This window comes from Eucalyptus grandis, chromosome 4, assembly GCF_016545825.1.
Source record: "Eucalyptus grandis isolate ANBG69807.140 chromosome 4, ASM1654582v1, whole genome shotgun sequence".
In the NCBI taxonomy this organism is placed as follows: Eukaryota; Viridiplantae; Streptophyta; class Magnoliopsida; order Myrtales; family Myrtaceae; genus Eucalyptus; species Eucalyptus grandis.
The window spans coordinates 26,579,871-26,607,003 of record NC_052615.1 but is presented as its reverse complement, the minus strand read 5'-3'; the positions used below and the strand labels follow the sequence as shown (position 1 = coordinate 26,607,003).

The 27,133-nt window shown below is 38.9% G+C and overlaps 1 pseudogene; it reads left to right on the top strand.

The window, feature by feature from the left end:
* Positions 1-21,723, top strand: part of LOC104443006 — a 28,090-nt pseudogene extending 6,367 nt beyond the window's left edge.
* The last annotated feature ends 5,410 nt before the right edge of the window (positions 21,724-27,133 follow it).

The following is a 27,133-nucleotide window of genomic DNA, read 5'->3' as shown; positions in this document are numbered from 1 at the left end:
CAGGGAGACAAGTCTCTTGGAGAATATTATAGTGCTTTGAAAGGTATGTGGGAAGAACTTAATCTTTATCAGCCCATCACTACTGATCTTGAGAGACTAAAGACACAACGAGCTGAATTTCAAGTGGCCAAATTTTTATCTGGCTTGAATGCTGACTTACAACCTGTGAAGAGTCAGCTTCTTGCTGGAGAGAGAGTTCCTTCTATGAATGAAGCATTTTGTCGAATTCAGCGCATTGTCCCTCCGTCTTCTACTTCATCTAAAGACAATTCAGCATTTGTGGCTGGTAGTGGTGGTCGTGGTCGTGGTGGATTTTCCAATAGAGGTCGTGGTTTCGGGGAAATCGTAGTCGTGGTGGTGGACGTAATGGACAAAGTTCTGATCGAGATAGCCGTCGTTGTATACACTGTGGCAAATTCGGTCATATTGTTGACACTTGTTGGGCCAAGCATGGCAAGCCTGAGTGGGCTCAACGATCAGTTATTGCAAATACTGCTATGTCTGAAGGGAGTGCTCGAAATGTGTCTTACAGCGACATGAACCCATCTCTCCCACCTGGGGGTAGTTCTTCTGAGTCTACGGCTCGAGATGATATGGTTGCACAACTCATCAAACGTGTCCAACAACTAGAGGCTTCCAATTTCTCATCCACTGCTACTCTTGCACGTACAGGTAACATAGCCTCTTTCTCTACTTTGTCTCCTAACGCCTCTTGGGTCATTGACTCGGGGGCTTCTAGTCATATGACGGGTAAGCAAGAACTATTTTCTTCCCACACTAATTCTAGTCCTTCATCCGAAGTTATTTTAGCTAATGGTTCATCGACTCAAGTGGTTGGATTAGGGACTGTTTCACTTACATCTTCCTTATCTTTGTCCTCTGTTTTACATGTTCCCCAACTTTCTTTAGATTTGTTATCTGTTAGTCAGTTAATTAAAGCTCTTAGTTCAGTTACATTTTACCCATCTCATTGAGTTTTTCAAGACCTTTAGACAAAGAAGATGATTGGTGGAGGGCATGAAAGTGGTGGACTCTACTATCTAAATGGTGTCTCCACTGCTGACGCCAATGGTCTAGCTGCTAGTTCTACTACCTCCTATTATGGCATTCTCGTTTAGGGCATTTATCTTTATTTAAGTTACAACAAATAATTCCCGAGTGTAAATCAATTTCTACTCTTGAGTGTGAGGCTTGTGAACTTGGGAAACATCATCGTAGTTCCTTTCCTAATCGTAATGATTCTCGTGCATCTACTTTACTTGAACTTGTTCATTCGGACATCTGGGGACTTTCCCGTATTGCTAGTAGAAATGGTTTTAAGTACTTTGTTACTTTTGTGGATGATTATTCTCGTTTAACATGGCTCTATATGCTTCATGACCGCTCTGAATTTTTACATGTTTTTCAATTATTTCATCATGAGGTTACTAATCGCTTTAATACATCCCTGAAAATTTTGCGAACAGATAATGCTCTAGAATATACACAGAAATCAATTTCTTTGTTTTGCTCTAATCTTGGCATTATACATCAAACAAGTTGTACTTATACCCCTCAACAGAATGGTGTGGCCGAGAGAAAATACCGTCACCTTCTAGAAGTTGCTCGTTCACTCTTATTTCATATGAATGTGCCAAAATCATTTTGGAGTGATGCTGTCCTTACCGCATGTTACCTCATAAATCGTATGCCTTCCACTTGTCCTCAATCATCAGTCACCAATCAGTGTTGCATTTCCCGACAAGCCGTTATTCTCTCTTACCCCGCGCGTCTTTGGGTGTGTCTGTTTTGTTCATAACCTACGTTCCAGTTCTGATAAACTATCTTTTCGTGCTACTAAATGTATTTTTCTCGAGTATTCACGTACACAGAAGGGATATCGGTGTTATGATCCTACAACTTATACTCAATATGTTAGTGCTGATGTTACTTTTTTCGAGGGCACACCATACTATTCTACTGAGGGTAAAGAGTTTTCAACTGACATTGTAGCTGATCCTCCTATCCCACAACAAATCCCCTTAGATTATGTTAGTCCGTCTCTAGTATCTCCTCCCTTGCGGGTGTATCGGCGGCGCGCAGCCTACGGCACCACCCTCCAGCTCTTCAATGCCCTCCAATCAATCTTCCTCCTTGTCTCCTGGTCCAGACGATCTTCCTATTGCCCTTCGCAAAGGTACTCGGTCTTGCACACAAAAATCCTCTTTGGCTTACCCTATCGAGCGTTATGTGTCTCTCTCACATCTTCCTTCTCCATTACATGACTTTGCTCTATCATTACAAACTCACACAATTCCTACTTCTACCACTGAGGCTTTGTCTCGTCTTGAGTGTAAGAAAGCTATGGATGTGGAAATGGAAGCTCTAGTCTCTCGCCAAACGTGGTCATTGGTTAATCTTCCCCTTGGGAAAGATGTGGTGAAGTGTCGTTGGGTGTACACTATCAAGTACAATCCGGATGGCTCAATCGAGCGTCTTAAAGCTCGACTCGTTGCTAAAGGTTTTACTCAAACTTATGGAGTGGATTATTTTGAGACTTTTTCCCCGTGGCACGTCTCAACTCGTTCGTGTTGTTATTTCTCTTGCTGTGAATTTCGATTGGCCATTATATCAATTAGATGCCAAAAATGCTTTTCTTTATGGTGATTTGTCTGAAGAAGTATATATGGAGCAACCTCCTGGGTATGTTGCTCGGGGAGAATCGTAGTAAAGTATGTCGGCTACATAAGGCAATTTATGGGTTGAAACAGTCTCCAAGAGCATGGTTTGAAAAATTCAGTTCGGTGATTTCCAAATGTGGTTTCCACCAATGTTATTCTGATCATTCTATTTTTGTTCGCAAGAAGGAATCAGGGGTAGTCATTCTTGTGGTATATGTGGATGATATAATTGTCTCTGGTAGTGATGTGACTGGCATTTTTGAGATTAAGTCCTTTCTTCAACAGCAATTTCAGATTAAGGACTTGGGAACTCTTAGATATTTTCTGGGAATTGAAGTTTTACGAAGTAAAAAAGGTATTAATTTGTCTCAGCGAAAGTATGTTCTTGATCTTTTGTCTGAGACAGGTACACTAGCTTCCAAGCCGCTTGATACTCCTATGGATCCAAATCAAAAGTTTGGAGTTGATGATGGAAAAGAAATTGAAGACAAGCATCAATATCGGCGTCTAGTTGGGAAACTAATTTATCTTACTTGTTACACGTCCCGATATTTCTTTTGCTGTTGGCGTGGTGAGTCGGTTTATGGAGTCACCCAAGAAAGTTCATTGGGATGCTGTATGTCGCATTCTTCGATATCTTAAAAGCTCTCCCGGTAAGGGACTCATTTATAAATCTAATGGTTCTTCTACTTTGGTTGGTTATTCTGATGCTGATTGGGCTGGGTCAACATATGATCGACGGTCTACAACTGGGTATTGCACTTTTATTGGTGGTAATTTGGTTACTTGGAGAAGTAAGAAACAAACTACCATTGCCAGGTCTAGTGCAGAGGCTGAATATCATGCTATGGCACATACTGTGGCTGAATTGTTGTGGTTGAAATCTTTTCTCCAGGAGCTTGGATTTTCTATTAATCAACCTATTGACATGATGTGTGATAATCAAGCAGCCATTTATATTGCTGGGAATCCTGTTTTTCAAGAGCGAACTAAGCATATAGAAGTTGACTGTCACTTTGTTCGTGATGCTGTGAAGCAGAAGTTGGTTGCTACTCCTTACGTTGCCTCTAGAGATCAATTTGCTGATATGTTTACCAAAGCATTATTTCGTCCTGCTTTTGTTGCTGGTTGTTCCAAGCTAGGCATGGGTGACCTATATGCTCCAGCTTGAGGGGGAGTGTTAAGTTACTTTAATTGAGTTTCCTTTATTATCAGAGTTTTATTTCCTTTTTTTACATAAGGATATTATTGTTATATACAATTTATATTCAATATAAATACAATGGGGGTAGGGTTTCTGTGATTACAGAAAACTACAGCCCTCTTTTCTTTCTTTTTACGTTCTCTTTCTCCTCCTTCACTCTTCCTTCTTTCTCTCTTTCTACTTGTGCTGGTTCTCTAATCAGTTTTGTGACATCACTATCTGCGTGTCTCTTAATGGATTTCAAGTCGCAGGGTTCTATATACGCTTTTGTCTCTGATATCAGAATGTTAGTTTGTCAATATTGCTGCTTCCTGAGATGGGCATTGCTCTGTTCCAAGTGCGTCTTTATTACAAAGCAAGGCTTGATTCCAGCTGTCTTCTGCCTCAATTCTAATTTTTGCCTCTCAGGTGACAAGTGTGGGGATTAATACCGAGTGGGGTTTGCTCATGGCCCGTGTTTCAGAAGATACTGTGGAAGAGACACCCCTGCAGGTTAGTTTCTTCAAACTCATTTTATCACTTCAACTTTTTGCTAGCCATACTGATTTCTTTGCTCTTATATTAGGTTCGGTTGAATGGGGTTACTACACGCATTGGTGTTATTGGACTGTCTGTAGCTGTTGCCGTTTTGGTTGTTCTTTTGGCACGGTAACTGTTGTTGTTACAAAAAACTGCAATTGTAGTTGATTAATCCCACAAATTAAAACTGTAATAGATCTAACGAACCCAAGCTTCGTGCAGATTTTTTACTGGTCATACCAAAAATCCGGATGGCACTGTTCAGTTTAAGGCTGGGCAGACTAGCGTTAGCAATGCTGTAGATGGAGCAATCAAAATAGTCATTGTAGCAGTAAGTGTTTATCTGATGGAATAGTTTTTGCAAATTAATATCAATTAGATCTTCAATAACTTTTAAACCTTCCAGGTTACCATCATGGCAGTTGCAGTACCTGAAGGGCTTCCTTTAGCTGTTACACTGACGTAAGTTTGTCCCCTATCATGAACAGACTTCTCAATACAACATTGACATTGGTGCTGTCCTTTCCACCTTACTGTTGCTTTTCATCACATTGAATTTTGTAAAACTTGATTCAGCTGGATAGTATATCATTTCCATAATCATCTGTGGTCTTTGAATGGATTTATGTGAAAATTTACAACATTCATTTGTTACTCATGTTTCACCTTTGATGCAATGAACAGACTTGCTTACTCAATGGGAAAAATGATAGCGGACAAAGCTTTGGTATATATATGATTTTCTCCTCCTGATGCCAACCTTCATTTGAATGTTTTATGGCAGTAAAAGGAATTTCAATCACCAATAGTAAAATTTCAGGTGCGAAGGCTTTCTGCATGTGAGACTATGGGATCTGCGACAACTATATGTTGTGATAAAACTGGAACCTTGACTTTAAATCAGGTACTTTTTGTTACAGGTCCCTTTTGTTGATCTAAGCATGCTGTTGAGAACTCCTAAATTGCCATTTATGTGAGTGCAAGTAGATTTGAGCTATTTAAGAGCTGTACTGCTGTTGTAGCAGTGAAACACATGCATACACAGATACCATACGTGGGTGTTATTGATAACATCATTCTTAGGTTAATAGTTTGACTATGAATGATACTAAAGGAGTTATGCTTTTGGACGTAAACTTTGGGATCCTTAATGAAGTGAAGAAAATGTACATCTTGTGACAGATGACTGTGGTTGAGGCCTATGCTTGTGGAAGAAAGGTCAATCCTCCAGACATCTACTTCTCTGATTTCTCTATTGATTGAAGGCATTGCTCAGAATTCAAATGGCAGTGTTTATGTGCCTGAGGTGAGGTTGCAGCATCAGTAATGGGTGTTTTATAACGGTTCAGTAATGGCTGTTTTATAACGGTGACCAATAATAACTTCCTGTGTTTGAACTTCTTTAGACTGGGGGAGATGTAGAAGTGTCCGGTTCACCAACTGAAAAGGCCATTCTACAGTGGGGGATCAAGGTTCATGCTTAAGTTTTCTATCGCTTTTCTATCTCTAGTTCATCTATTCATTTCGGGTGCAATATCATGTTAAACTAATCATGATGCCTCATTTGCAGCTGGGGATGGATTTTGAAGTCGTTCGGTCAAGGTCCTCTATAATTCATGTTTTCCCTTTCAATTCTGACAAAAAACGAGGGGGAGTTGCTGTAAAGCTTGTATATTTCTCAGTCTTTGGTTTTAGTTATCATGTGTGCCCCGCTGAAAAGGTTGTTTGCTTCAATAAACATAAACATGCACATGCACACACTACCTTGCTGTAATTATAATGGTTTGTGATCTTGTCATTCCGGTTGGCCAGAATAAAAAGATCTAGTCCCACAGACAGTATCAGTGTCTTACGAGCAACTCTTGAGTCTGTACTGAGTTGATTTAACAGTAACTGAAGTTTTTGGAAAATTGCTTGTGTACATGAAAATAACTCACAGACAGTGAGGAGACTGTCGTGTTTGCCCTTGTACAGCTTTACTATTAAGGTAGTATTAGTGCGGTGCTTTTTTTTTGTGCTTACCTTTCAAGTAGGTCTTAAGAACAATGAAGTTAAGACTTCCAAGGCACAGTAAAACAGTGGAATACCCACTTGGTTGAAAAGAAAAAGTTGGTATAAGTCTCGGCAGTTTGGGCAAGGTAACCAAGGTTTTTCAAACTTAAAATCACAATTTTACTTAGGGATGGCCTGGTTCGGGGTGTCTGAAGGACTATATTGTAGTTGAATATGGATTAGCAAGTTCTAGAAACTTACAGAGTACTTACCATTTCAAAGTAAATAATTATTGGTCTGCTGAGCTTAAATTGCCAAAGATCATTTCTGAAGTATACATCGAACAAATTTGTATGATATTGAGTCAACAAAATCATATACTACAATCATCTGATTTTGTCACATAGGTTGCAAATCCCATTAAGATGCCAACATGATAAGATCTGTATATCAGTCCTTAAGTTTTAGATCGAATGGTAGATGGATCCTAGTATCAGACTTGAGATTTTACTAGCCATTACGATGGGGCACAGCCATGCGTCCTTTCTATATGATAGTGTAAAGGCCATCAACAGTTGGGTTCCGAAGCATCTAGCTCTTTGGTGGTCTGAAGAAAAAAAGAATTTACTGCTTTAAGAGAAGTTTCTTTTGATCTTGGCTAGTAATTGGTTATGATCTGTACCCAAATTGTGCACTGTTATTGGTTGAATTGTGACAGTGTTATATTTCCTGCAGACTTATGCTACGAATGTAAAGTGATGCAATGTAAATCCATAGTTAATGGTTGTTTTTTGAACTTATCATGCACAGCCAAACTCAGAAGTTTGCATACACTGAAAAGGAGCTGCTGAAATAGTTCTGGCTGCTTGTACAAAGTACATGGATGCAAACGATCAAGTGGTAGAGATGGATGAAGATAAGGTTTGGGAAATAATTGATTATTGTTATCCATAGCAATTCGATTGCTGCTATTGTTTTTCTTGCTGTCATCGTTCTACAAATAAAACCAAGATGGAAGAAGAAGGACCATTAACGGACAAAGGGAGGTATCAAAGATTAGTTGGCAAACTGATCTATCTCTCGCATACTCGGCCAGACATTGGTTTCGCAGTAAGTATGGATCCTGGAAGAGGGCTCTACTTTAAGAAAATGGAGGAGAGAAACGTAGAGATATTCACTGATACAGATTGGGCTGGATCTCTCATGGACCAAAGGTCGACAACAGGGTATTGTACCTTCATGTGGGGCAACATGGTTACTTGGAGAAGCAAGAAGCAACCTATTGTTGCTAGGAGCAGCGCTGAAGTGGAGTTTAGAGCAATGTGTCAAGGAATATGTGAAGGCATATGGCTGAGAAGAACATTAAATGAACTAGTATTCACTAATACCAATCCTATGTCATTATTATGTGACAACGAAGCTGCTATTGAGATTGCCAAAAACCTGGTTCATCATGATAAAACAAAGCATGTGGAGATCGATCGACATTTCATCAAAGAAAAACTCGAGGAAGGAATCTTGAAGCTCTTGTATGTTCCAACCAATCATCAAACAACAGACATACTGACCAAGGTTTTATCCAGAAATAGTTTCGAGACTCTAAGGTGCAAGCTGGGTATGATAGACATTCATAACCCAGCTTGAGGGGGAGTGTTGAAAATCAAAATCGAATTTTCTGGTTATTTTGTTTCCAAATTTTCCAGACTTTCCAGATCTTCCAGATCTTCTAGATTTTCCAGATTTTATTTTTCCAGATTTTGTTTGTTAGTTTTTAGGAATTTGTTTACTACCTTTTCAGGGTGCTGTAGCAGCTATAAAAATGTTAGATGTCTCATGTAAATATTCATTTTCTGGAGAATAAAAACTCAGTAATTTCTCCTAAAATTCTTCACATAGTGTTAGATGTACGGTGATAAATTGTTTTCTTCATGTTTTCTTGCCTTATTACTTGTCCTTTACAGTGATGGAAGATCCTTACGTGAGTTTTTCTTGTTTTGCAGAAGATGGACTTTGAAAAGGCTATTAAAGATATGGCTGTTGGTAGTCTACGCTGTGTTGCCATTGCATATAGACTCTATGACATAAAGGACATTCCTCTAGATGAAGAACAGTTAACCGAATGGGCATTACCAGAGGATGAGCTTATTTTACTGGCTATTTTAGGAATGAAGGTAATTCTTGTCAAGCTGTGCACATAATTGTTGGAATGTATTAGGAAATCTTCTAGAATTTCTCCCTGATTATATTACGTGATTATATTACGTGATATTATGTGATTTGTTTTTTTATTCTGATTGCTGTAAATTAGATATTGATAGATATTAGAGGCAACTTAGGATCTTTATCTATATAGGTTTCTTACCTAATTTAGATTCTCTGTTCATGTATTTATACTCATTGTAATCACTCTTTGAGAAATAAGAAAACAGATTCTTTTCTTCATGGTATCAGAGCCCAAAGGTCCTTCATCTATTCACCTCGAGTAATTTTTTTTTTCTTTCGTTCGATCACTATGTCGGACGAATCATCAACCACCCAATCTAACCCTCCATCACTTCTTACAAAATCCACCGAAGCTCATCCCATTCAGATCACTTCCATAAAGCTGAATGGTGATAATTTTTTCGGTGGTCTCAATCCGTTCGAATGTATATACGGGGTAGAGGAAAAGTGGCTATCTGACTGAGATAATGCAGAACCAGCGACATGACCCCACTTGGGCTGTCCGGGATGCAGAGAATTCAGCGATTATGACGTGGCTGACCAACTCCATGGAAGAAGATATTGGTGCAAATTATCTGGGCTATTATACCGCAAAGGAACTCTGGGATGCGGTGTGAGATGTATTCAGATTTGGGTAATCAATCTCAAATCTACGAGTTAACCTTGAAGCTAGGGAAGATGCGACAAGGAGAGGAAACTGTCACAAAATACTTTCACTCCTTGAAACGTTTGTGGCAGGAATTGGATGTATTCAATGATCATGAGTGGATGTGTATTGAAGATGGTAATCGATACAGGAAAATTGTAGAAGCAGAACGTATTTATGCTTTCCTAGCAGGGCTTAGAGATGAGTTTGATGAAGTACGGGCAGAATACTTGGGAAGCAGCCTCTTCCACCTATTGGAGAGGTCTTCTCGAGGTTCGGAGAGAAGAAAGTAGACGGGGAATAATGCTGGGCAAGTCGGCTACCGGCGGAAAGGATGGATCATTGGAAGGTTCAGCATTAACTATATTTGAAGACAAGAAGGGCCATGTTCCTACAACAATAGTTTCCGAGGCAAATATAAGCAAGATCCCCATTAACTTGCGAAGATCGATGGGAAACCTCGTATTTGGTGTGATTTTTGCAACAAACCCCGTCATACACGGAGACCCGTTGGAGGATTCATGGCCGTCCCAGCTTCTACAACTAGTGAAGCAAGGAGACCAACTTCATTTAGCCGTGATAATAAGTCTTCTCAGCGTATGCCTCCTACAGCTAATGAGGCCACTGCATTCTCTTTCAGCAAAGAACAACTAAACCATCTTCTCGCAACTACTTCAGCCGGGTCCGTATCGGGTAATCCTACGCTTCGATTGCCCACCAAGGTAGAAATCTAAATGCCCTCTCTTGTTGTTCACAATCTGTACCTTGGATCATTGATTCAGGGGCATCCGATCATATGACTAATCTTCCATATTTGTTCAAATCCTATATTCCTTGTCCTGGCAACCAAAAAATTCGGATTGCCGATGGGAGTTTTTCATCTATTGCAGGCAAAGGATTAGTTCCACTTTCGAGTCTATTAAACTTCATAATGTACTACATGTTCCTAAGTTAGCCTCGCAGCCTCTTGTCTGTTAGTAAACTTTCTAAAGAGTCTAATTGCCGTGTTGTCTTTTTTGCTTCCCATTGTGAGTTTCAGGATCGGATCTCGGGAAGACGATTGGCAATGCTAGGATGAGGGATGGTCTTTACTATTTTGAAGAGTTTGTCTCTAATAAAAAGCTCAAAGCGTATGGAACTTTCAGTTCTTCCCCGTTCAAGAACAAATAATGGTTTGGCATCATAGATTAGGCCATCCTAGCTTTAGATATTTGAAACATTTGTTTTCTCATTTGTTCAAAGATGTGGATGTTTCTTCACTACATTGTGACAATTGTCTTTTTCTAAAAGTCATCGTACTCATTATAATCCAAAACAGTATCGTGCATCATCTCCTTTTTACTTAATCCATAGTGATGTTTGGGGTCCTTCACCCATGTCAACAAAAACCGGAAAACGATGGTTTGTTACTTTTATAGATGATCATACCCGTTTATGTTGGACATACTTGATGAGCGCCAAATCTGAAGTTGAGTCATTGTTCAAAAAATTTTATCAAATGGTTATGACTCAATTCCGTACTACTATTAGTATTCTTCGTACTGATAATGGTACTGAATATTATAACCAATTTTTGGGGAGTTTTTTGACAGAAAAAGGCATCATTCACCAGTCAACTTGCCGAACTACACCCCAACAGAATGGCATTGCTGAACGCAAAATCGCCATCTCCTTGAAGTATCGCGTGCCCTCTGTTTTTCAATGCATGTACCTAAATACTTATGGGGGAAGCTGTGCTAACAGCATCTTATCTAATTAATAGGTTGCCTACTCGGGTATTAAATTACACTACTCCCTTAAATTGTTTCAAAAAGTGTACCCCACAGCTCGTATTTTTCTGATATTCCTCTAAGGGTGTTTGGTTGCACTACATTTGTCCATCTCCCAATTCAAAGGTGTCGATCTAAATTAGATCCTCGGGCTGAAAAGTGTGTGTTTATAGGGTATGCACCTAATCAAAGAGGTTACAAGTGTTACAATCCACATACTGGTAAAACTCATATCACTATGGATGTAACATTTATCGAGTCACAACCGTTTTTTTCTAACAAATCTCTTCAGGGGGAGAATGGCGAAGTTAGTGAAGAGATTAACTCTCCTGTCCTTCCTAATCCTTTGTTTGAATCTTCGAAAACACCTCTGCCAAATCTTGATGTGTCAAAGATAGGGGAGAAAGTTCAAGATCACAATGTGATCAATAAGCCCGAGCTTCAGGTTTATACTAGAAGGAAAACTCTTCAAAATATTGCAGATCAGAACTTTGTCCCGGAGCCTCATCCGTCTACAACCCCGAGAGATGATCTCTTGCCTTCGTCATCGTGTGATCCTAGTAGTACTCTTTTTCCCTCCATTCCTATCTTAAATTCTGATACTAATGCTTCTAATCTTGATATGCCTATAGCTCTTAGAAAAGGAGTTAGATCATGTACTAAGCATCCTATATCAAAACATGTGTCATTCCAAAAGTTATCTCATCATCATAGAGCATTTGTGTCAAATCTGTCTCACATATCTATTCCTAGAAATATCCATGAAGCTTTGAAGGATCCAAAGTGGAAGATGGCTGTTGAGGATGAAATGCTTGCACTTAAGAAGAATGGCACATGGGAGTTGGTTGATACACCAGAAGAAAAAAGATCGTTGGCTGTAAATGGGTATTTACTGTAAAATGTAAACCCGATGGGAGTGTTGAGCGGTATAAAGCAAGGTTAGTGGCAAAGGGGTTCACTCGACTTATGGAGTAGACTATCAGAGACTTTTGCCCTGTTGCCAAGATAAATTCTGTTCGAATTTTACTATCTTTGGCTGCTACATTTGATTGGCCCTTACATCGCTTAGACGTGAAGAATGCATTCTTGAATGGTGACTTGGAGGAAGAAGTGTTTATGAGTTTACCACCAGGTTTTGCAGAAACTGAAGGCAAAGTTTGCAGATTAAAAAAGTCGTTGTATGGACTTAAACAATCTCCAAGAGCGTGGTTTGAACGATTCGGGAAGGTGGTTAAAAAAGATTTGGCTATCACCAAAGTCAAGGAGACCACACTCTATTCTATAAACACTCAAAGGAAGGTAAGCGTGCAATTCTAATCGTCTATGTTGATGATATAATATTAATCGGTGATGACAAAGTTGAGTTGAAAAGCTTGCAAGGGAAGTTGGCTGAGGAGTTTGAAGTTAAGGATTTGGGTGCCTTGAAATATTTTCTTGGAATAGAATTTGCGAGATCCAAAAAGGGCATTTTTATAAACCAACGCAAATATGTTCTTGATCTCGCTTAAAGAGACAGGTCTATTAGGATGTAAAGCAGCAGAGACCCCGTGGAACCAAATATGAAGCTTGAACTTGCCAAGGCTGAAGAAGTAATAGACCGAGAAAGGTATCAAAGGCTTGTTGGTCGACTTATTTACTTATCTCATACTCGACCTGATATATCGTTTGCTGTAAGTATGGTGAGTCAGTTCATGCACTCACCGGGGCAAGGCATTTTGAAGCGGTATATAGAATTTTACGCTACTTGAAGGGAAGTCCTGGTAAGGGTCTAATGTTTGAAAAACATGGACATCTGGAAATTGAAGTGTTCACCGATGCAGATTGGGCTGGAAGTACTATGGATAGGAGATCTACTTCAGGCTACTGCACGTTTGTTGGTGGTAATTTAGTCACTTGGAAGAGTAAAAAGCAGAGTGTGGTGGCAAGAAGTAGTGCTGAAGCTGAATTTCGATCAGTAGCACATGGTGTATGCGAAGTTATGTGGATTAAAGGTATCTTAGATGAACTACAAATTCCAAGTTCCATACCAATGAAAGTATATTGCGACAATAAGGCAGCAATCGCAATTGCTCATAATCCCGTGTTACATGAACGGACAAAGCATGTGGAAGTTGATAAACACTTCATCAAAGAAAAACTTGATAGCGGACTAATTTGTATGCCGTATATTTCAAGTGATGATCAGACTGCTGACATTCTGACCAAGGGATTACATAGAAGGCAATTCATTCGTTTAGTGAACAAGCTGTCTATGGAAGACATCTTCAGGCCAGCTTGAGGGGGAGTGTTGGAATGTATTAGGAAATCTTCTAGAATTTCTCCTGATTATATTACGTGATTATATTACGTGATATTATGTGATTTGTTTTTTTATTCTGATTGCTGTAAATTAGATATTGATAGATATTAGAGGCAACTTAGGATCTTTATCTATATAGGTTTCTTACCTAATTTAGATTCTCTGTTCATGTATTTATACTCATTGTAATCACTCTTTGAGAAATAAGAAAACAGATTCTTTTCTTCAATAATATTAAGTGAAAAGGACAACATTGATTTTTTTTGTTCTTATTTCTGGTTGTGAAATGTTCCCTGCAAGATGATGTGACTCTAGGAATGCTTAAGATTGTTGGAGGTTTTCTGACATTCAGAGAAAACTTCTTTGGAAAATCTTGTGCTTTTCCATGACTTTGAAGAGTTCTTGTCGGGGACCTAAGGAAATTTGATGCTTTTGTTATTTCATTGACACCGGCTTGTTGATCCAATTTTTTAAATAATGTTTTGCCGGAATCCATAGAACTCTGTCTTGGTACAAGTAGCAGGCAAGTGAACTGAAAATATTTTCTCACTTTTGGCCAGATGCGCTGTTAATCATTTGCTATACTTACTCTTAGTATGTATACAGTTTAAATGTAGAAATGATGAATTCTCTTGCATGCTCATACCATGCAGGATCCTTGTCGTCCTGGAGTTAAAGAGGCAGTGAAACTATGCCAAAGTGCTGGAGTTAAGGTACGTTAATGTTTTTTTGTCATTTTTTCAATAATTTATTTGGGGATATGATCCTTCATCCTTCCTCTTCTTCTTTATTTTCAACTACTTCAGGAACTCAAAATTTGAGTTTCTCATCATTTGCATCCTTTTAGGTGGTCATATTGGATGTTTCTGTTGTTTCGATGCTTTTCTTTGGAAAATGGATTGAGTAAAATTCATCCTTGTACAATGAAGTTGATATGAAGGCTAAGACGTTGGGATTCTGTTTATCAATTGTGATTGCGAAGTGCATTGTCATTTAGTCATTTCATTTTAGGGTGCTTTGAAGGTTTCTTTCATATGATGCTAATCATCAATGTTGGACTCCAAATAGTAATTTTCTCCAGCATGACAGATTGAGGATTGGTACTTATCTAGATGTGACCTCAGTATGTAATGCATCTTATCTGGTGATAGGTACGAATGGTTACTGGGGACAATCTCCAAACTGCCAAAGCAATTGCTTTGGAATGCGGGATATTATTAGGTCCCGAAGCAGATGCTACTGGGCCAAACCTTATTGAAGGAAAAGATTTTCGCTCCTTAATTGGTAAAAGATTTTCGCTCCTTAATTGGTAAAAGATTTTCGCTCCTTAATTGGTGTGGAAAGAGAAGAAACTGCCGAGAAGATATCAGTACGGCATTGCTTCTCTTTTTTGTAATCAATCACGTCTTCTGTTTGAAGTTGTGCTAGTAATCTTGCGGTTATTTGCAACAGGTTATGGGAAGATCATCTCCTAATGACAAACTTCTGCTTGTTCAAGCATTGAGAAAGCGAGGACATGTTGTAGCTGTAACTGGGGATGGCGCTAATGATGCTCCTACTCTACTCGAGGTTGACACCATTTTTCTTGGGGGTTCCTTTAATGTCCTGCTGATGTTATGCCCTTTTTCATTGATTTATGACATTTGCCATTCTAGCATCCCATAGATTCAGCAGATACACCAGACCAATATGTCTTGAAATCTTTTTACATAACTGGTTTATAGTCTTCAAGTCCCTAGATGTCTCAGAGTATCTTGCTGCACTATTAAGCATTGTGGTCTGAAGGTAAATTTGGTTGTAGTCTAAAAGTCCTTTTGTGTCTAGAAGTTGGCTTGTTCTTGTATATATTATAAGGGGGATAGATTGCAAGTTGTTTAGAATTGTAGGATCTTAGCTTGCCATCCTTCTAGAAAAATTTCATTGTCATGAATGGTTGTCGAGCGTTCTTTTCTTTGGTCTGCTCGTACAAGTGCACTTATGTTGTGCCTTAACTTTGAACTCTTTTCATATAATGATATTGTTGCTTGGATGTCTATTTGATCTTGGAGTTCAGGCAGATGTTGGCATCACAATGGGTATTCAAGGGACAGAAGTTGCAAAAGAGAGTTTGGACATTATAATTTTGGATGACAATTTTGCTTCTATTGTTAAGGTTGGTAAATCAACGATGGTCTATTATGGTATGCTGCCTGAATTTAATTAAAAGAGGAACTCAGCATGTTCATGACAGAGTTAATTATTTGATTTAACTTCTTTGAAGAGAGGTGTCAACTGATGGCAATTGATTATAGTGGAGCTTGAGTACGTTACTTATGTGGAGAGCTCTGGAGAGATACGTACTAATTTGACTGGTTTAGATTGGTATTGTGCATCTGTACTTGACTTGGGTAGCTAGTCTAGATTCTTCAGACATAATCCACAATACTAAAATTTCGCCTGTGCATATGGAAATTTTTCGGATTTGTAAAACTGCTATGGAATTGGGTCTTGGAAAATCTTTTCCTTACTTAATGCTTAGTTGAATATTCAATCCCACATTGTCAACTTAATTATTTCAATTATTGTGGTTAATGATTTTGAGTCTGGGGTTGATTAATCCTTAAATAGTGCAGTGATGGTCGACATTACCTGTGGAATGTAGGTTGCCAGGTGGGGAAGATCTGTGTATGCAAATATTCAGAAATTTATCCAGTTTCAGCTTACAAGTAATGTTGCAGCTCTTATTATAGACAGTGTTGCTGCTGTTTTCTCAGGTGAAGTTCCGCTGAATGCAGTGCAGGTACCCTCTCTCTCTCTCTCTCTCTCTCTCTCTCTCTGTGGTGTAGACCTCCACATGACATTTGCTTTCTCTAGTTCTGAACTTTTCTCTTTGCTTGCAGCTTCTCTGGGTTAATCTTATCACGAACACCTTTGGAGCATTAGCACTGGCTACCGAGCCTCCAACTGACCAACTCATGCAAAGGTGTCCAGTCGGTAGGAGGTAAGAGTTACTGTTTGTCACCGGGTGCAATTTGATTTTGATCACAAGCTTGGAGATCATGTTCTTTATGGTCAACTCAGATTCCCTGTTTCTTTAGATCTGTATTGCAATTTCTTCACTTGCTGGAACCTGTAGTTTATCCTTACTCCTTGACTATGCACTGACTGAATGATTTTCTCAATTGCAGTGAAGCTCCTATTACAAATACCATGTGGAGGAATATACGGATACAGGTATGGCCACTAACACTTTACACGACAGGCTTTTTGCTAGCTTTTTGCTCCTAACAGTGCAGAGTTTGGATCTTTAGGCTGCCTATCAAGTAGGTGTCCTGCTTCTCCTCCATTTCCGAGGTACAAGCTTACTGCATTTGGAGCATGATACCAGCGATCATGCTAACAGAGTGAAGAATACGCTGATTTTCAACGCTTTCGTCTTTTGCCAAGTAAGTTTGGTGCCTTACGGTCAAAGAAGACACAGCGATCGATGGTTCTGAGCTGCTATTGTTGAGATTACTTATGCGTTTACTTTATCGGAGTTGTGTGGGTTGGATCTCTAGTTAAGACATTTGGCACTTGAATTATTTCATCAGCTGAGAAGACTTATGACACGCAAACCATGCTTCAACATCGATTTTTTGTGGGTGGCGCTATTTCCACTCCCATACGATTAAATCCATCCAATTTCTACCAAAAAGACAATACCTCTATCATTTAATCGGAATTTAAATGTGTGATCCCAAATGTATATTAAAGGCGCTATGTTTTTTCTTTTATCGTTAGATATTACTTCCATAAAAATTTGTTTTGTCGAAAAGAGAAATTTCCCATAAATCTAGTTCTTTTTCACATGCTCGATTATATTTATGAATAAATTGTTAAGTAGATGAAAAATTTAATTAAATCAAAACATTGCACAAAGTAAGATTTTTTTTTTTTTTTAAAATGCCAGTGAAATATCATTAATTTGGATTGACGAAAGTTAATATCATTTTTGAATTGTTCACAAAAAAATCAAGATACCTCATTGTGCATATGTTTTTATTGTTTTGCTATATATTCATCTAACATCTTATATGCTCTGTATAAAAGTATCTTGCCAGTATAATAATAATAATAAATGATAAATTCTTTGATATCGTAAAGAAAGAGATTATATTAGACTAATGAAATTAATAAGAAGTTCACCAAGAAAATGAGATTTTGAGATAGTAGGGACAAAAAATAGATAAATTGTTCTAAGATCAATAATGAAGAAGGGGCTTTTTAGTTTTATACCATATTAAAGAATATGTTTGTGTTTTTACTACTAGTAGATGACTTTACACAGAGTATGTAAAGCATTATAAGAATATTTGAGAACGCACATTTCTTTAATACGCTAAAAAACAAAATATGTGAAATGCTTAATTACGGAACTCTTATATTAAAAAAGCAAGAGTGGGGCCATCACTTTAAGCTACAATTGAAAGATTTCGGGACAGTTTTGTCTTTTTAATGTAAATGAGGGTAGATGTAGTCATTTAGGGGTGGAAATAGCCCCGCCTGTTTTTTTTTTTTTTTTTTTTTTTTTTTCTAGTGTGAGGAAAGAAATTGATCTTAGGATCCGTTCGTTTCGTAGAAAATGAGCTATTTCCGGATAATATTTTCTCAGAAGTCATTTTCCAAGAAAATGGCAATATTTTCTGGTGTTCGGCTAAAACCTGAAAATGTTTCGGAAAATATTTTTTTATGTTCGGTAAGGAAAATATTTTCTAAGACTTCACCACGGGCATGTATCACTTATCAATCTATAAATCCATCAAATATGAATTTCCCTTTAAATCCAAGCAAACTTGCTTCATATCTTTTTTTTTCCTTATTATCATCAAACGCTCATCTACTTTAAAAAATGTTCGTATGGATTTTAAAAAGAAACAAAAGAGAAAAGAAGCAAAGCATGTACAACTCTAATGAGAATCTTCCAGTTGAGTGGCTTGTTCTCCCCTGTGTCTTTTGTGTTCTAATAAACAAAAGAAAAAAGAAGAAAAGCATGTAAAGTTCTTTACTTGAGTAATGTACAATTGCATAATAGAGTAAATAAAGAAAAGAATAAGCAAGAGTGCAAAGCACGAGCATGAGATCGACAAGCTCAAGGTTCATTTGGCAACGGCCAACGACTAGCCAAGAAAAAAGAAAATGGGAAACAAAGAAAAGGAAAAGAAAAGAAAATAGAAAAGAAAAAGGAAATTAAAAATAATTTGAATTAAAAAAGAAGAATAAAATTAAAAAATAATTCGAATGAAAAAAAGAAAAGAAGAAGAAGAAATATGAAAATGAAGTGAGGATTTGTAGAGGTATGAGATAAAAGAGATCAAGTGAGGAAAATATTTTCCCTTAATTTAGAAGACTTTTTTCCTTTTATGAAAAACATTTTCCCCAAGGAATTCATTTTCCGTGAAACGAACGCCGGAAAATCTGGAAAACGTTTTCCTGAAAATTATTTTCTGTAAAACGAACAGAGCCCTAATTGCTTGCAAGTAGGTTTCTTGGTGGCATGCTTGTTGTTTGAAGAAAACTTCTCCTTAGAGAGAGATCCCTACAATGTGCTATCTAGCACATTTTCTACTTATATGTGGAAGCCAACCATTCCAAACCTTTAAATTCTAGAGGGTGAGCGTAGGTTTTTTTTTTTAATCTGGTTTTATCCTATATCAATTGTACCAGCCACTGACTGCCTTATGCAGATTGCGAAATTCTACTCCCTTACTTGCATGTCTCCATCCCATCCCCAAGGAGGTGGAGAGTCTACCTCCCCCTTTCAAGTAAGAAGGGTGGCTATTATGGCAAACTCTAGTCATTGGAGGATGAGCACTCGGAAAGCCTATATATCACTCCAAGCCTAGATTCCCTCCTATTTGTTTCTATACAATTAAATAGCTAATACCTTGACTGCATCTGAAGTGCCCTTATTAATCCAAATGTTGCACTCATCCTGATTCGTTGAGTCTGTGCATCAGCTTGAGAAGCACATTGATACGGATTTTATTTCTATCTAGGCATGCTTGTATTCATGATGCTATTACCAAGTAGATTCAGAATTCTCTCATTTTCTTCTTTTAACCCGTAATTTTGACAAGCATGTGAACATTGAATCTTCAGATAGTCAATGAATTTAATGCCCGGGATCCAGATGATTTTAATGTGTTCAATGGAATCACGAAGAATCGTGTCTTCATGGGGATAGTAGGTCTGACTCTTATACTTCAGGTGAGAATCTTCCAGCATTTTTCTTGACTGAGTTAAAGATATCGTGTAAAAATGTCTCATGATCCTTTATCTTGCCTTCTCTTTAGGTCATTATCATAGAGTTTCTTGGGAAGTTTACTTCAACAGTGAGACTTAATTGGAAGCAGTGGATCATATCCATTAGTATTGCTTTTGTCAGGTCTGTAGGTTGTGTATCTCTCACGATAGTGTTGGGACTGGAGAGTTTCTTATAACGTTCTAATTCTTATTACCGTTTTATTTTATTTTAAGTTTTTTGGTGCATTGAATAATAAAACATTATGGAAAGAGCAGTAACGCCAGTAACCAAGTTGCTTTTTATTAAATTCGTCAACTCTTTACTAATGGTCTTTCCTTTATGGTTTTCCCGGCTTTGAAAACAGTTGGCCTCTGGATGTATTGCAAAGCTAAGAACCGTCCCTCAAACTCCGATTCATGTGTATTTTGCAAGAAGATTCTGTGGACGAAGTCATGGAAGTAAGAGTTCTTTGCTTCTTTCTGGGCGCACTAAGTTCCCAAGACTTTCAGTTTGCCTTGCCGCTAATTTTCCTTTTCTTCCTGCAGGTCAACTGAGTGAATCTTGAATAAGCTGAGACGATGTGTGTCTAGTTTACAGGACGACATGATAGGCTGACAGTACACTTATAATGTAGATGGTTTGACGCGTAGTTCTGACATGATTGGCTCACTACCCTGGGGACTTCTTTTTCATAAAGAATTTGTTTCTCGTCTGTTTTGCTGATATTACTCTCTGTGAGTACAAGATTTGGATTAAAAGTCGAATGCGGTGAAATGTAGGTTGCAATGTGTTTGCAGTTTAACAAAGGCTGCTGACTAAAAAGGCTCGAGTTATCATGCTTTTCTATAGGAGACAACGGATTGTTCAAGAAGGTTGCATTTAATATGTAAAAATTATCCAATTTCTTTATCATCAGCACCGTAGTGTATGCGGAGCACTCCTTTACCTCGAGAAGACCCCTTTGGGCTGACTTAGTTCAGTCTAGTCTCCAAGTTGTGGACTCGCCCTGGATTATTGCAGGAGATTTCAATGCCATTCGGTCTTCTTCCGATAGAGCAGATACATCCAACTATTGGATCCCGGCATTTAATGACTTTGGCGATTGTCTTAATCAGTCTCGAGATATGTGGGAACAGATTTACATGGTCGCTTCCTCGGGTCCTTCTCGCAAACTAAGGAAAATTGACAGGTGTTGACTAACTCCACCTGGAACTCTATTTCTCCTTCTACGAGGCATCGTTTCTCCCTCCCCGGAGTCTCGATCATTCTCCTATGATGGTTAGGATTTTGCCTATTCCCAACACCCGTAAGCCCTTTAAATTCTTCAATTTTTGGATGACCCATCCCTCATTCTTTGATCTTGTGACTCGTGTGGGACTCCCCCTTCTCTGGAATGCCGATGTACATTCTGTTGCAAGAGGGCTCTTAAATGTAGGCTTAAGCTCCTAAATAAAGAGGCTTATGCGGACATTTCAGCTAAAACAAATGAGGCTAGGAGATTGCTCTCCTAACCCAAGAGGCCATTCAACTTGGACCCTCACAAACTGGATTTGGCAAATGTGGAAAAGGAACACCTTCGGGTTTTCTCCGAGTTGCGCCTCCAAGAGGAATCATTTTTTAGGCAGAAATCTAGGGTTCGTTGGCTTAAAGAAGGAGATCTAAACACTAAATATTTTCACCACTCATCAAGAGAAGCCACCTCCGAAACAGAATTCTATCAATCTACAATGGGGACACTCTAGTTTCGATCTGTTGAGGTTCATCACCTCTTTGTCTCTCATTTCCAAGCTCTCTTGGCGGCTTCCCCCCTTCCTATGTGCCTACAATTGAGGAGATAAAGGAAAATCTAAACCATACTCTTGATGATAACCAGATTCGGACTCTCTCTCAGCCTGTCTCAGATAAAGAAATCCAAGATACCCTTTTTTCTCTTGCAAATGGTAAAGCTCCGGGCCCGGATGGGTTTAATGTAGACTTCTTCAAGCGGTCTTGGGAAATTGTTGGCCCTTCGGTCTTATTAGCGGTTCGTGACTTCTTTGCCTCTGGTCATCTTCTTAAGGAGATTAATTCAACCATCCTGACCTTAGTCCCGAAGGTCCCCAATGCTTCGTCTGTCAATGACTTCCGACCCATTGCTTGCTGCTGATATAGCTAGTATGAGTACCTAGAGGGGGGGTGAATAGGTGCCTAAACAATTTATCGATATACGGAAGCGATTCTTAACATATGATAGAAAGTAAATTCTCTCTTAATTAACAAAATGAAATACGATTGAGGTAGAGAGAGTGAGGAAGAAAAATTGAACACATGATTTATAGTGGTTCGGCTTATTCCAAGTCTACGTCCACTCTTCCGCACGTGACCCACCTACTGGATTTCAGTATGATCAAAAGAGAAGTTACTGACACAGCAAAATTCCTAAACTTATTGTATTTTCGTCAATTTAATCCTAAGTCTTTTTAATTTTACCAATTAAGTTTTCAACATTTTCATATTTGGTACCTCAGTTCATCTAGAAAATTGCTCCTCTGAAGTAGAGTTTTGAAGATACTAAAATAAAATCCCGAGTAAAATCAAAATCGACAAGCATTGGTTTTAAAGGCAGTGATTTATCAATTAAGGGAAAAGAAGATGAATATATCAATCAAAATCACGAGCAGACTTTTGAAGATACTAAAATAAAATAAAAAATTGAAAGGATCTTTTCTTTTATTATTTCCATTATTGCATTCTTTCCTTATGAAGCGCAACACTTTATAATAACTTTATGTAGTGGGCATAATCTCAACAAATTGTGCGTTGAGATTAACATTCAAACACTGCTGTTCTTTTATAGTATCAAAGAATGAGTCCTGAGTTCAAATCTTTCAAGATTCTTATTTACCTTCCAATTACATTTATGCACTTTAGGCTTAAGCTAAAGTTAACTTTGCATGTGAAGGGAAGTGTTAGAGTAATTAAATATTACCACGCTTTCATTTAATGGCTGGATTTTTTTATATTTTCCCTAGTAAATGAATAGAGAAAAGCAAGAAGAGAAATGGGAGAAGAGATTGCTGTATATCCTCCAAAAATCATGGAAAAGTGCAAGAATTTTGAAAAAAAAAAAGGTCAACAAGAAGAGATCGCAAGAGAAAAGAGAGAAGAAGAAAACTCAAACTCGGCCGGATGCCACCTTCAATCATTTAATAACCAAGTTTTTTTTTTTGTCGGTCCTACTCTAATCCTATTCTAACACACACTTTCAGACTTTTGCCATGTCTCCTTGCAGGGCGTAGGAGTCGAAACCCACTCCTGAAATGAAATTGTCCCCACCCCAATCCCTCCTGAGAAGGTGGAGATTTGAACCCCCAACCTTTCCCTTCCAAGGTGGAAGAGTGGTCACTGGGGCGAACCCCTGGTGGTTATTTAATAACCAAGTTGACTGCTCTCTTTTTGACCTTTTTTTGTGAAATGTCTTCTCGAAGAAAGAATAGGGCAATATAGTCAAAAGAAGTTCTTTTTCTAGGGCTGGTGCCATAAAAAATCATAAACCAGTGGCCCATGATATATTTAACCAAAATTAATTTTCCTCTCGTTAAAAATAATTCAAACTGATAGATGTAGCACATTTATCTTAAAGTAATTTTCATTTGATGAAAAGTCTCAAATTAGTACCCTTAACCACAATCTATCCCCGTTAATAGTTTAGGATTTAACGTGGAGGGTGAATTTAGGTGAGAGTCACTACTTTGAGAGCTTTTGTGAGACGAAACTTAGTTTGGTATATATGTCATTGGTTCGAGACTTTTGTAAAAGAAAATTTAATTTTAAATAAATATGTCACCGTACCAATTTAAGATTTTTAACAAAATTAACTTTATTGATTGATACTTTAGTTACCGAGGTAAGTAAGTAATGCCCTTTTGCCCAAAGGACGGATGGAAAGACAATTCCTTACGTGGGTAGCAAGTATAAACCCCTTTGAACGATAATTGGACGTCGCTAACTAAATAAACGTACTCGTATCGCGCGGGGGAAATCAAAATTAAAGCCTGGACCGACTCCGGACATCAGAGTTGATATCGATAAAGGCAGGTTTCCTCTTTGGTCTTCGCACACACAGGAAACGAACTCTCAAAGCTCTTAAACTTCCTGGTTCTCTCTAACACTCACCAAGAACACAATCTGTCTTTATTCACCAAAAGAATAAAAAATAAAAACATGAGGGACTTGCAAGGTAGCCAAATGGCGTCGGGGAACCAAACCATAACCGAGGCCAGCGTTGTCGTGAAGAGGCTCCAAACCCCGGAGGGCATGCTCGCGCTAATAGAGCTCTACGTGGGCTCAGTCGCCTTCCTGCTCCTCTTCCTTGTGGCTTTCGGCTCATTGAGGCGTCGGAACAACAATCCGATGCTCAATGTTGTCCTGTGGGCCGCGTACACTCTCTCGGGCTACTTGATAACGTACACGCTCGGGCTAATTCGCGAATCCCCGTTCCACAACCCGCTGTTCCCGCTGTGGGCGACTTTCTTGATGATCTTTCTTGGAAGCTCAAACTCTTTCTCTGCACATAGTCTTGAGGACAACGAGCAGTGGAAGAATTATGCTTGTCAACTCGTGGTCACGTTCATAGGGTTACTAACATTGTGGACACTCTATCTGACCACCTTGCCGTCAAGGCTGGCGGTTTTCCTGCTCTATTTCGTCATCCTAGCGCTTAAGACCACAGAGAGAGCACTATCGCTCGTGTCAGTAAGCGCATTTGGCCGGGATCGAATGACAAAATGGGTCGCGGATCATATGTCAGTAAGCTCCAAGCATCGTTGCCTGGATCCCTGCGCCGATCCCGAAACTATGAAAGGGTACAAATATGTGGTGAAAGTGAGTCGGACCGTACTCGAGAAAGTCTTTGGTGAAGTCGCAGCACCAAAGGCAAATTTTGAAAGGGTCTCAGGAAACTCTGAGGAGGAAGTCATCACCATAGAAAGGGTGTGGGAGTGCAAAGGGGCTCTTTTGAGCTCAAGCGGGGGAGACCGGGATGGCAAGTTCAAGGATATTTGTCTCTCTTACGCGTTCTACCTGCTTCTCCGTTTGAAATTTTTGAGCTACTCGTTGCCGGAAGAAGCTCATCAGAAGGCGTGGCACTTGATTCGAGATGGAATTCTTCAGAAAGAAAATGGGTATGAGAGAGCATTTCGAATCGCTGAAGTCGAGCTTACCTTTTTCACGATTTTTCTACACCAATTACCCCATCATTTTCCAAGCGCGCCTTTGGCAGCTGAAAGTTGTGGAGCTTTTGTGTTTGATCACAGGCACCATGGTAACAGTTGTATTCCTGATGCCCAAAACCACAAAGCCCCAAGATGTTGTTGTCCAATTGGTGACGTCCAGTGGGTGGAGGGTCGACGTTCTCGTGACTGCGGTCGTTCTCATGGTATTCATATGTGTTAAGCTTGTTCAGCTCTTTCTGATGGCTATCTCCGACTGGGCGAAAGTTGAATGGCTTTGCAACTACGTGCAAAAGCAGTCATGGCAAGGGAGCAAGCGCATCGAGAAGCTGATAGGACTAATATGCGGGGTACATTTGAAGCCTTGGGAAAGGAAACTTCGCCAATACTCTTTTCTCGAATCGTACAATCACGTCCCTTCCAGATTTCTCTACCATTTCTGCAAAATCAATTTCGTCGATGTCCATGGGAGAGGTCAAAAACAAAGCGCTCCCATTAGATTGTCCGGTGATGTGAAGAAGGCTGTGTTTGATTCTCTATGAAGAGCAACGGGAAATTGGCGAATGGACAAACTTCTTTGATGCTAAACAACATGTCAGATGAGCTATCTTGGGCGTGTAGGCTCGAGACACAAACTGAAGTTATAATGGTTTGGCATACAGCTACAAGCTTTCTTGAGTATTGTTAAAATTTAAATGTGCGCGGAAGCATGGTTTTGGTATTAGTTATAGTTTTTGGTTAGTGATGTGTGCAAGTGTATGGTATAGTTTGTAGAAGATGGACAAGGGACAATGATGATAGTTTTTTTTATTAGTGATGTGTGCAAGTGTATGGTATATTTTGTAGAGGATGGACAAGGGACAATATAGGATAATTGAAGGATAAAGAACATGGGATATGGGAAATAGTTTCATTAGTTGGATAAAATAATTTTACAATAGTTGAAGGAAGTGTTGGTGGAGGAGCTTCAAGATATGGAGTATTATCTCATGCTTCTCTCACCCTCTTACACTTTTACATTTGTTGTTTTGCTATGCCCCTTTCCTATTTATAGAGACTAAATACAACATTCTAGAATAATTTGGAATGTTGTCCACTTAGGCTTATTCTAGGAAATTCTAGATTGTAGTTCTTCTAGAGACTTCTCTTACATGTTGGACATTTTCCTCTTTCTTCCAGAAACTTCATCTAGGGAATTCTAGAAGTTTAGCAACTCTAGGAAATCCTAGAAAATAGATCACCATTTCCAACACTCCCCCTTATCCATTTTCGAGATACTTCGGACATTGTATCATAAAGTTGCCGACATACCTTGAAATCTCTCTTCTAATTTGTCCCATGCCTTTTGTGTTGTATTCGTTCCAGGTTTTGACTTCACGGTCTCTTACACCTAGTGCACGCACACGCACTTTCAAAATTTTTAATATGGTATAAGAGCCAGGCATATCGGATGGTTATGGGCGTTTGTCCTCACCATCCTCAACTAAAAAGGCTAGAGCCCAAGCGAGAGCCAACAAAGCCAGAGCCAGAGCCAGAGCTAGAGCCTACGAGAGCCAGAGCTAGAGCCCGATCTAACAACTACAACTAAGAGCATTTTTATGCCCCGAGACATATGGGACACATCATTAAAGAAAAGACATGGACATTTGAAGGCAAGTGCAAGTGGTTCGACAAAAGGATACAAGGGATCGTGGAACGAAGACAACACAAAAGGCATGGGACAAATTAGAAGAGAGATTTCAAGGTATGTCGGCAACTTTATGATACAATGTCCGAAGTATCTCGAAAATGGATCAAGGGGGAGTGTTGGAAATGGTGATCTATTTTCTAGGATTTCTTAGAGTTGCTAAACTTCTAGAATTCCCTAGATGAAGTTTCTGGAAGAAAGAGGAAAATGTCCAACATGTAAGAGAAGTCTCTAGAAGAACTACAATCTAGAATTTCCTAGAATAAGCCTAAGTGGACAACATTCCAAATTATTCTAGAATGTTGTATTTAGTCTCTATAAATAGGAAAGAGGGGGCATAGCAAAACAACAAATGTAAACGTGTAAGAGGGTGAGAGGAGCATGAGATAATACTCCATATCTTGAAGCTCGTCCACCAACACTTCCTTCAACTATCGTAAAATTATTTTATCCAACTAATGAAACTATTTCCCATATCCCATGTTCTTTATCCTTCAATTATCCTATATTGTCCCTTGTCCATCATCTACAAAATATACCATACACTTGCACACATCACTAATAAAAAACTATCATCATTGTCCCTTGTCCATCCTCTACAAACTATACCATACACTTGCACACATCACTAACCAAAAACTATAACTAATACCAAAACC